Source organism: Salmo trutta, chromosome 31, assembly GCF_901001165.1.
Source record: "Salmo trutta chromosome 31, fSalTru1.1, whole genome shotgun sequence".
Classification (NCBI taxonomy): Eukaryota; Metazoa; Chordata; class Actinopteri; order Salmoniformes; family Salmonidae; genus Salmo; species Salmo trutta.
Window position 1 is genome coordinate 42,381,894 of NC_042987.1, and position 11,073 is coordinate 42,392,966.

The following is an 11,073-nucleotide window of genomic DNA, read 5'->3' on the forward strand; positions in this document are numbered from 1 at the left end:
TGTTAATATTTAATAGTCTTTGTTTTTCTACCTCCACTGCTCTGCCTGTTCTGTATGATCAGGTAGATGTCTCCTTATACCATAATGTAGTTCTGATAGAGTTGGTGGCTTAACGTTCTGATCTACATGTCTCATTACCTGCAGTGTTCTGGCATCTCTGTCAAACTCAACGGATGTAATCTGACTGTCCTGCGTCCCAAATGTTACCCTATTCCAGTTATAGGACATTGGGCTCCCTATGGCTCTGGTCTAAAAGTAGTGCACTATATTGGGAATGGGGTGCCATTTGGGGGACGCAGCCTGAACGAAGAGGCTGCGTTTTACACATGCAGCCCAATTTCAGATTATCGTTTCTTCTCACTAACTGGTCTTTTTTGACCAATTTTTTTTTTGGGGGGGGGGATCAGCGTTGAAAAAAGATCTGATGTGATTGGTCCAAAGACTAATTTTAGTGGACAAAATATTGTGTTTGGGCTGCCTGTGTAAACACAGCCTTCGTGTGCTTTACTGTTTTATATAATGAGAGCTACTTCCTCCCTCACAGTCAAGCTTAGACAAGCGGTAAGCAAAGAAATCCAAAATGCTCCTCAGAAAAAAATGTTGCGTTTTAGTGTATTTTTTTGGTTCTGCTCCCTCTGTCTTTTCCAGGACAGGTAACTGGTCTGTTATGCTGGATTGAGACATGCCCTGCATTCAAACGTTTGTTCTCTCCCCCACACCCCTCCACCCTAAAATGGATACATTTGCTGCCATTTTTTTGATACTATAAAAAAATGCAAAAGACATAGATATTTGCTCTACCCATGCATTGTTCTGTTAGTCTAGTCAACGTGAGAACGTAGGTTGTTTGTAGGGCCGAGGGTTTGGCTGGTCTGAGCGGTGCCAACTGTTGATCTCTAACTCTGTAAGTACAATACTGTGACTATGTAACACCCCAGTGACTGAGCACTACTGCTGTGACTATATAACACCCCAGAGACTGAGCACTACTGCTGTGACCTGTATAACACCCCAGAGACTGAGCACTACTGCTGTGACCTGTATAACAAACCCCAGTGACTGAGCACTACTGCTGTGACCTATATAACAAACCCCAGTGACTGAGCACTACTGCTGTGACCTATATAACACCCCAGTGACTGAGCACTACTGCTGTGACCTATATAACACCCCAGTGACTGAGCACTACTGCTGTGACCTATATAACACCCCAGTGACTGAGCACTACTGCTGTGACCTATATAACAGTGACTGAGCACTACTGCTGTGATCTATATAACAGTGACTGAGCACTACTGCTGTGACCTGTATAACACCGACTGAGCACTACTGCTGTGACTATATAACACCCCAGTGACTGAGCACTACTGCTGTGACCTGTATAAGTGACTGAGCACTACTGCTGTGACCTGTATAACAGTGACTGAGCACTACTGCTGTGACCTATATAACAGTGACTGAGCACTACTGCTGTGACCTGTATAACACCCCAGTGACTGAGCACTACTGCTGTGACCTGTATAACACCCCAGAGACTGAGCACTACTGCTGTGACTATATAACACCCCAGTGACTGAGCACTACTGCTGTGACCTATATAACAGTGACTGAGCACTACTGCTGTGACCTATATAACAAACCCCAGTGACTGAGCACTACTGCTGTGACTATATAACACCCCAGTGACTGAGCACTACTGCTGTGACCTATATAACAGTGACTGAGCACTACTGCTGTGACCTGTATAACACCCCAGAGACTGAGCACTACTGCTGTGACCTATATAATAAACCCCAGTGACTGAGCACTACTGCTGTGACTATATAACAGTGACTGAGCACTACTGCTGTGACTATATAACAGTGACTGAGCACTACTGCTGTGACTATATAACACCCCAGAGACTGAGCACTACTGCTGTGACTATATAACACCCCAGAGACTGAGCACTACTGCTGTGACTATATAACACCCCAGTGACTGAGCACTACTGCTGTGACCTATATAACAACCCCCAGTGACTGAGCACTACTGCTGTGACCTATATAACAGTGACTGAGCACTACTGCTGTGACCTATATAACAGTGACTGAGCACTACTGCTGTGACTATATAACACCCCAGTGACTGAGCACTACTGCTGTGACCTATATAACAGTGACTGAGCACTACTGCTGTGACTATATAACAACCCCCAGTGACTGAGCACTACTGCTGTGACTATATAACCCCCCAGTGACTGAGCACTACTGCTGTGACTATATAACACCCCAGTGACTGAGCACTACTGCTGTGACCTATATAACAGTGACTGAGCACTACTGCTGTGACCTGTATAACAGTGACTGAGCACTACTGCTGTGACCTATATAACCGTGACTGAGCACTACTGCTGTGACCTATATAACAAACCCAGTGACTGAGCACTACTGCCGTGACCTATATAACAAACCCAGTGACTGAGCACTACTGCCGTGACTATATAACAGTGACTGAGCACTACTGCTGTGACCTATAACACCCCAGTGACTGAGCACTACTGCTGTGACTATATAACAGTGACTGAGCACTACTGCTGTGACCTATATAACAAAACCAGTTATTGTCTTGCTGTCAATGTATTTCTTTGACTGATTGCGAAACATACAAAACTGTTGTGTTTCTGTCAAATTGCAAATGTTTTCCTTAAATACTGGGTAAGTATCAAGTTCTGGTAGAGAAAGTACAGTACTTTGGAGTTTTGTCCTTCCTGAACTAAAGTTGCAAATTTTTTTGTTGAGTATTTGGACTGGTTTGTGTCTCCCCTCCCCCCTTCAATAACTCCATGACTGCATTTAGAGTATATTGAATTGTAGCTTGTGTTCTATCTGTTCTCCACGTAGGAACCTGTTTATATCATAATACCAGTCAGACTGTTCTGTTTTTGAACTCTGAACTGAAGCGTCGTTTCCTGTCAGCTTTAGTACATGTACTATTGACTGACTCCTTTGTGCAGATCTTCGTGTAGGAATTTGAGAATTCTTTGGTTATATAACAAGTTTTTTTTTTGTTTAGTCAGAATATAGAGATGGTAATTATTGATGCATTATTTGAAGAAAAATGGGAGAAAAAAATCCTATTTAATTGTCCAAAATGTAATTTGCTATTAGAAATGCCATATTTTCTCTGAAATGTTCTCGTCCCATTTTTAAGTAGCATGTCGAAGTTCTTTCAATGCTGTTTATTGATGTCTGCTATCATCAGCATGTGGGTTATTGGTTCAGTACAATGTTCTACAAGTGACGCAGATATTCCATTGATTTTATATCTCTGATGTGACATGCTGTTCTGTTAAATATTCAGCACTGTATCCGAACTGAACTAAGGCTGGTATTTGAACTGGAGTGAGTGCGTACAGTTGCAATATCATCTGTGTGATCGTTGCAGTGTCACTGTCACCCCAGACCTTGACCCTTAGGTTCTGCTGCTGGCAGTGAGTCACACAGGTAAGGAAAACATTCTGTATACATCCAGATACGATCCATTTAAAAAATATATTTTTGCTCACCTGAAAGTACCTGATAAAAAAAAAAAATACTTGAACTGCCTTGCATACCATGTTTAATCTAGTTATGCTGAGGATCTTAATTAGCTAGCTAGGATTTGTAGTGATATCAACAGTCGTTTTTGTTCATTTTATATAAAGATGTGATGGTAATGAATGACTTGCATGGAACATGTTGTGTGATTTGTTTAGGAGCAGCACCATTTCCCCCCCCCCCCCCCCCTCTTAAGCCCAATGCAATGTGCTTTATGAGGGCTTTTCCCACTTGACTTGACTTTAGTACAATTTCCAATTTCTTCCTATATGTTGCGTTTAGTTGTAGTATTTCTCAGATTTTTATTTAATTAGTTGTTTTATTGAAAGTGTGTTACATAGCGTAGTGTCCCCATGGTAAGCCCTACTAATAATACATTACTGTCCCGGTAAGTCCTGCAGTGTGACTGAAGCATAGCTCTCTGGTCTACTTTTAACATTTTAGCCTGGGTACCAGTCTGTTTTAGCTATCGTTCCTCTCATTGCCGCTCCCTGGTAGGACTTAGGGGTGGCCAGGAGTGGAATGTTAGCACGAAATGTCCCAACTTTTTTAACGTGACTGTAATATAAGACTGGATGTAGTGCTACTGTTGTCAGAAAGCGGAGACTTAATGTGCATGTTTACAAGTTTTATAAAAGTACATGATGCTGTAATCTTATGATGCTCATGCTGTTAAACTGACTGATCATTGGTGTGATGCAAAGCTTTCATTATCTATAATATAATGCTCCACAATGCAATGATGCAGTGTTGTTTAAAAATATATATATTTATATATAAACCCCCTGCTGCCTTGCCTGCCTCCCTCCCACCTCTCACTCAGATGCTGTTGGAAGCCTGAGGTTCCACATTCTAGATCTGGTTCTTCATCTAGTAATGTTCTAGATTCAGGAAAAGGAACAGGCCCCTAGTTGTCCTGTAGAGGGGACTACTGAGAGAGGCGTCACACCTTTTTGAGTCTGTCCGATGATCGAGGTGTAGGTGACCATTTGAGAGCGAGCTCCAGATAAGGTAAACTAAACTAAAACAAAGCAATGCAATGAAATGGGGGAGGTGGGGGAGAATTCTGTGATTTGATAAATTGACCATGATGCTATTTGTTAGGGATGTCTTATTTTCTTTGTAAACCATCTCCTTTGTCTAAAACGTAAACGTTTAAAAACAAGAAAATGACATGTCATTGCATTTCTGCTACTTTTCTGATGACCGGACCTGGTGACGTATTTTTCCTCATGATGATTCTCTGCCACTTCCTTCCTGCATCCCAAATGGCACCCAATTCCCTATGTGTTACTTCTGCCCTGGGCAATAGTGCATTTATATAGGGAATAGGGTGCTATTTAGGATGCTGCTATTGTCATGAGCTAGGGCGTGTTGTTTAGTTGTGCTGAAACCACCAATGCTTTAGAGAGTTGGATGAGGTATAACCAGGAAGTGCTGTTGTGTTTTTGACTTTCATATGTCAGGCTCGTTCAAACCCTTTTGGCAGTAAATTGGAGAGTTTCCTTCTAGTTCTGTTTTTGTCTTCTTCATTCATTAGAACTCTTATGTCCTCTTGCTAGTTATTTTGCTCCTAGCATATTCTCCTAAATTGCAGTGTATTTAATTCTCTGCTCAGAAAACATCTCACACGTATAAAGTTTGAGGGCAGGTTGGGGGGGGGTGTAGAAGACTCAGAAGGAGGGAGAAATATGGAAGCACGCCTTATAGGTAAACAAATGAAAGGTTTTAATGTGATGTTGATCGAATGAAACTTTATTTTGTTTATTTATTTATTTTTCTGGCTGAATGTTCTGGATCTTTGTTGCCCTGTCTAGTAATAAAGGTGGAACACAATTTAGCTGTGGTGTTTTTATCTGTTCCTTTTTTTTGAGTTTCTTCCAATGCCTCACTGTCTAGATCTGAGAAGGAGAAAAGCAGTCTTTCTCTACAATATACCTCTAGTTAACAACTATAACCAGATACTCATTGACTGTTTAGCAATGTTTTGCTTGCTGGGGGGGGGTTTGAGGGATTCAGGCTGGATTGGGGGGGGGGGGGGTTGAGGGATTCAGGCTGGATTGGGGGGGGGGGGGGGTTGAGGGATTCAGGCTGGATTGGGGGGGGGGGTTGAGGGATTCAGGCTGGATTGGGGGGGGGGGGGTCACCTGGTTAGAGGGAAGAAAGTAAAACAGTCAGATGGTGAGGCCCTTGGCATCGACACGTTGGAAGTGATGTGTGTTTCTCACCCCTCTCGTGGTCAGCTCCAACTCTGTGTTCCAGGAAGGACTAATCTCTTCAAACGTTTTTTGGGCTCAGTCGACTTATCACATACCTCCATAAAAATAAAAAATATTAGCCAATCACACACCTCCGTTACACTAACTCCTTATCAACAGTCAACTTGTCTATTTACGTAACCCCAGGTCTCATTTTATGGCTGATACGGAAACATCCTGTAAACTCTGAAGAATTAAATCACAAATGTCTGTCGGAGAGACCAGTTAATATTTACTGATCTTCCTTTCCTCTTACGAGGAGGGGGATTTGAGGTGTTGTCGTCTCACCAATATCAGAGAACCAGGGTTACGTTCTTCTTCAATTACTCGTTTTAACGATTCACATGTGTATGAAACTCCTGTATCGCAGGCACACTCCAAAACAATAGTCTCCAGACTACGCCTCAGAGGCCCCTGACAGAACAGTATGAGCCTGGGAAGGTGCTGTGTGAGCCTGGGAAGGTGCTGTGTGAGCCTGGGAAGGTGCTGTGTGAGCCTGGGAAGGTGCTGTGTGAGCCTGGGAAGGTGCTGTGTGAGCCTGGGAAGGTGCTGTGTGAGCCTGGGAAGGTGCTGTGACGTCCAGTCACCTCATGAAAGTGTGAGGGGATGCTTGTTGCCGTGTTACAAATCTCCTGCAAGGAGAGGTGCCCAAGAGGGTAGCCATATCTCTGGTGGAGTGAGCCCTCGTGCCCTTCAGAGGCTGTAACCCCTTGGTATTAGAAGATAGTATAATAGCGTCCACTATCCAATGTGACAACCGTTGACGAGAGAGAGGTGCCTGGTCGCTCGTGTAAATCTCTCGTTCTATCCATGTAGTCGTGGGAAGCTGTTGGCTGTACCTGCCCTAGTCCTACTGACCTTAGGTATAAAGGTGGGGTTAGGCAATAGGGTTAACTTGGTTAAAAATCCGCCCTAGGAGAGCATAACCTGATATTGCAAAGAATTGTGGTCGTTGTATGTTTTTTTTGCTATGAGAAAAGATCTACTATGGATGCCTATCTGTAAAAAATCTCCCAGACTCCCTTCACTACTAGGAGGTGGAGTTTCCAGCTGGACAACAAGACAAAGCCGACATTTAGCATGCCCGTGGCAGAATGATAGCTTTAGCTAGGCTGTCGGCTAGGCTGTCGAGTTTAAAGGAGTGGTTGGCCACCCGTCTGTCTGTCCTGACAAGGATGTGTTTCAGAGAGATAATGTCAGTATTTTGACGTAGTTGCTATGGGTAAGGCGGAGTTGTGGTTAGGGCTGTTGTCATGACCACAGTAAAATTCCACGTGACCGTTGAGTCAAGGTAACACTCGGGTCAACACTTTGATCCAATCTTTCTCTGTCCAGTGTCTGTTTTTTTTCTTCTCTTTTGCCCATCTTAATCTATTTTTATTGGCCAGTCTGAGATATTACATTTTCTTTGCAACTGAAGCTGCCAGTTGAAGACTGGTGAGGCGTCTGTTTCTCAAACTTGACACTCTAATGTACTTGTCCTCTTGCTCAGTTGTGCACCGGGGCCTCCCACTCTTTCTATTCTGGTTAGAGCCAGTTTGCGCTGTTCTGTGAAGGGAGTAGTACACCGCATTGTACCAGATCTTCAGTTTCTTGGCAATTTCTCACATGGAATAGCCTTCATTTCTCAGAACAAGAATAGACTGACGAGTTTCAGAAGAAAGGTCTTTGTTTCTGGACATTTTGAGCCTGTAATCGAACCCACAAATGCTGATGCTCCAGATACTAAACTAGTCCAGTTTTAATGCTAATTTAATCAGAACAACAGTTGTCAGCTGTGCTAACATTGCAAAGGGTTTTCTAATGATCAATTAGCCTTTTAATAATGATAAACCTGGATTAGCTAACACAACGTGCCATTGGAACACAGGAGTGATGGTTGCTGATAATGGGCCTCTGTACACCTATGTAGATATTCCATTAAAAATCAGCCGTTTCCAGCTACAATAGTAATTTATAACATTAACAATGTCTACACTGTATTTCTGATTAATTTGGTTATTTTAATGGACGAAAAATGTGCTTTTCTTTCAAAAACAAGGACATTTCTAAGTGACCTCAGAATTTTGAACAGTGGTGTGTGTGTGTGTGTGTGTGTGTGTATTATTCAATCAATGCACCCGTGTGCCAACGAGCGTCTGCGTTGCCAGGTGCTAAAATAGAAGTTGCTTCTATTTGTGGCGTGCTGCATGTCCTCCCATCTCCTCATTGGCTTTTAGAAGTTGGAGATGCTGAAGATACAGATATAGACCCAGACATAACAGAGATGCTGATGGAAGATACAGATATAGACCCAGACATAACAGAGATGCTGAAGGAGGATACAGATATAGAACCAGACATAACACAGATGCTGAAGATACAGATATAGTACCAGACATAACAGAGATGCTGAAGATACCTACTTGCCATCTCATTGGTTATACCCACGTGGGTGATTGAAAGATGAACTGAGGTCGGTTGTGGTAATAAACCTTATTATGAAAGTTAGTTGCCAATCGCCATATAAAGTCCAAAGAAGAAAAACCTGGAAGGAGGAGAGATGACTAGAAACGATTCGGTTGACCGTTTTATGTGTTATGTTATGTTGAAGTGGGAAGTTTACATACACCTTAGCCAAATACATTTAAACTCAGTTATTCACAGTTCTTGACATTGAATCCTAGTAAAGATTCCCTGTCTTAGGCCAGTTAGGATCCCAACTTTCTTTAAGAATGTGAAATGTCAGAATAATAGTAGAGAGAGTGATTTATTTCAGCTTTTATTTCTTTCATCACATTCCCAGTGGGTCAGAAGTTTACATACTAATTGAGTGTATTTGGTAGCATTGCCTTTAAATTGTGTAACTTGGGTCAAACGTTTCGGGTAGCCTTCCACAAGCTTCCCACAATAAGTTGGGTGAATTTTGGCCCATTCCTCCTGACAGAGCTGGTGTAACTGAGTCAGGTTTGTAGGCCTCCTTGCTTGCACACATATTTTTTCAGTTCTGCCCACACATTTTCTATAGGATTGAGGTCAGGGCTTTGTGATGGCCACTCCAATACCTTGACTTTGTTGTCCTTAAGCCATTTTGCCACAACTTTGGAGGTATGCTTGGGGTCATTGTCCATTTGGAAGACCAATTTGCGACCAAGCTTTAACTTGGTTCTTCAGCTTGCAAGCCTCCCCCTTTTTCCTCCAAACATAACGATGGTCATTATGGCCAAACGGTTATTTTTGTTTCATCAGACCAGAGGACATTTCTCCAAAAAGTACGATCTTTGCCCCCATGTGCAGTTGCAAACCGTAGTCTGGCTTTTTTATGGCAGTTTTGGAGCAGCGGCTTCTTCCTTGCTGAGCAGCCTTTCAGGTTATGTCGATATAGGACTCGTTTTACTGTGGATATAGATACTTTTGTACCTGTTTCCTCCAGCATCTTCACAAGGTCCTTTGCTGTTGTTCTGGGATTGATTTGCACTTTTCGCATCAAAGTACGTTCATCTCTAGGAGACAGAACGCGTCTCCTTCCTGAGCGGTATGACGGCTGCGTGGTCCCATGGTGTTTATACTTGCATACTATGGTTGGTACAGATGAACGTGGTACCGTCAGGCTTTTGGAAATTCCTCCCAAGGATGAACCAGATGTGTGAAGGTCTACAATTTTTTTCTTAGGTCTTGGCTGATTTCTTTTGATTTTCCCATGATGTCAAGCAAAGAGGTACTGAGTTTGAAGGTAGGCCTTGAAATACATCCACAGGTACACCTCCAATTGACTCAAATTATGTCAATTAGCCTATCAGAAGCTTCTAAAGCCATGACATCATTTTCTGGAATTTTCCAAGCTGTTTAAAGGCACAGTCAACTTAGTGTATGTAAACTTCTGACCCACTGGAATTGTGATACAGTGAATTATAAGTGAAATAATCTGTCTGTAAACAATTGTTGAAAAAATGACTTGTGTCATGCACAAAGTAGATGTCCTACCCGACTTGCCAAAACTATAGTTTGTTAACAAGAAATTTGTGGAGTGGATGAACACTTAGGTTGGAGTCATTAAAACTCGTTTATGTACATTTCCGACTTTAAACTGCATGTATATGCGCTCAAGCCTGAAATAGCCTGATTTTTAAAAGGATTGTGCTCTTATACAGCTATGGCTTATTACGCACGCGTATTTGATGTCTTTGGTACATCATTCGTCTAGCCTATATGCCAAAAATTAAGAAATTCAGTTGGTCTACAATTAGTCCATTTTATTTGATTTTGTATTAGCCTAGTGATGGGATTATTTGTTTTATATTAATGGATAGGCAAACATGACGTTTTTAGCGACAGAATCTCTCATCACTGCGTTTCAGTCTCCAGCCCCTCTCCTTAATTCCTTTCACGAGTGCGCAGAGAGGAGCTGTCAACAGTTAAATAAAATGTTTCTCTCGATGTTCCCGAACATATTTCACTTTGTTTACATTTACATTTTAGTCATTTATCAGACGCTCTTATCCAGAGCGATTTACAGTAGTGAATACATACATTTCATACATTTGTTTATTTATTTCTTCGTACTGGTCCCTCGTGTTTCCCTAATGCAAAAACAACGTTGGAGAGCCCACAACGTTTTGGGCGTAATATCACCTGTTGCGCAGCAGAAGGCGGCATGCTCGGTAAACGGTGGTTAACGTGTGGAGTGAAAACTACCCTGCATGAAGGAAAAACTAACCGGCAGGTAAGTGGCCTCCCTTCGCTGTTGGAGTGCATACGGATTAAATCATCTCTTTCACCTGAACATCTGAACATCGGCCATTCTATATCTAAACTAATTTGACATATTGGTAAATAATTAAATTGAGAATAGTCTGATGTAGGGTGAGAACATTTTTTTAAATAACCAAATGCGTGACAACAGGATGATTTTTGTGGGACCTTGTACATGATTTTAAAAACAGTTAGCAGCATTTGCATACCCATTTATAGATCTGGATTGACTGTTGTGAGCAGATGGTGTTAAACTACACTGAGCCAAAAATATAAAAGCAACAATTAACTTTTTTTATGGAGTTACACATGATAAAATAATCAGTCAATTGAAAAATATTAGGCCCTAGTCTGGATTAAACAGGACTGAGAATAGTAATGCATCTGTTGGTCGCAGATTAATGTAGGGGCCTCGATAAAGACTGTCTGGTGTGACCATTTGCCTCATGTAGCGCGACACCTCCTTTTTGAATAGAGTTGATCAGGCGGATTTGCTGAATATTTTC

At 42.1% G+C, this 11,073-nt stretch overlaps 2 long non-coding RNA genes across 6 annotated transcripts; both read right to left on the reverse strand.

Annotated features, from left to right (window-relative positions):
* Window positions 1-1,220: 1,220 nt before the first annotated feature.
* Window positions 1,221-1,580, reverse strand: LOC115170231 (uncharacterized). Its single transcript, XR_003870992.1, has 3 exons — window positions 1,410-1,580; window positions 1,340-1,377; window positions 1,221-1,305 (listed from the first exon to the last, which is right to left on the reverse strand). It is a non-coding gene; the product is annotated as an uncharacterized LOC115170231 (long non-coding RNA).
* A 48-nt stretch (window positions 1,581-1,628) lies between these two features.
* Window positions 1,629-2,764, reverse strand: LOC115170232 (uncharacterized). 5 transcript variants are annotated; one of them, XR_003870996.1, is made up of 4 exons: window positions 2,260-2,764; window positions 2,001-2,075; window positions 1,741-1,852; window positions 1,629-1,706 (listed from the first exon to the last, which is right to left on the reverse strand). It is a non-coding gene; the product is annotated as an uncharacterized LOC115170232 (long non-coding RNA). The 5 variants fall into 5 exon arrangements; XR_003870995.1 differs by lacking the exon at window positions 1,741-1,852 and adding an exon at window positions 1,854-1,885 and having other exon boundaries at window positions 1,656-1,740; XR_003870994.1 differs by having other exon boundaries at window positions 1,656-1,706; window positions 1,821-1,885.
* Window positions 2,765-11,073: the final 8,309 nt, after the last annotated feature.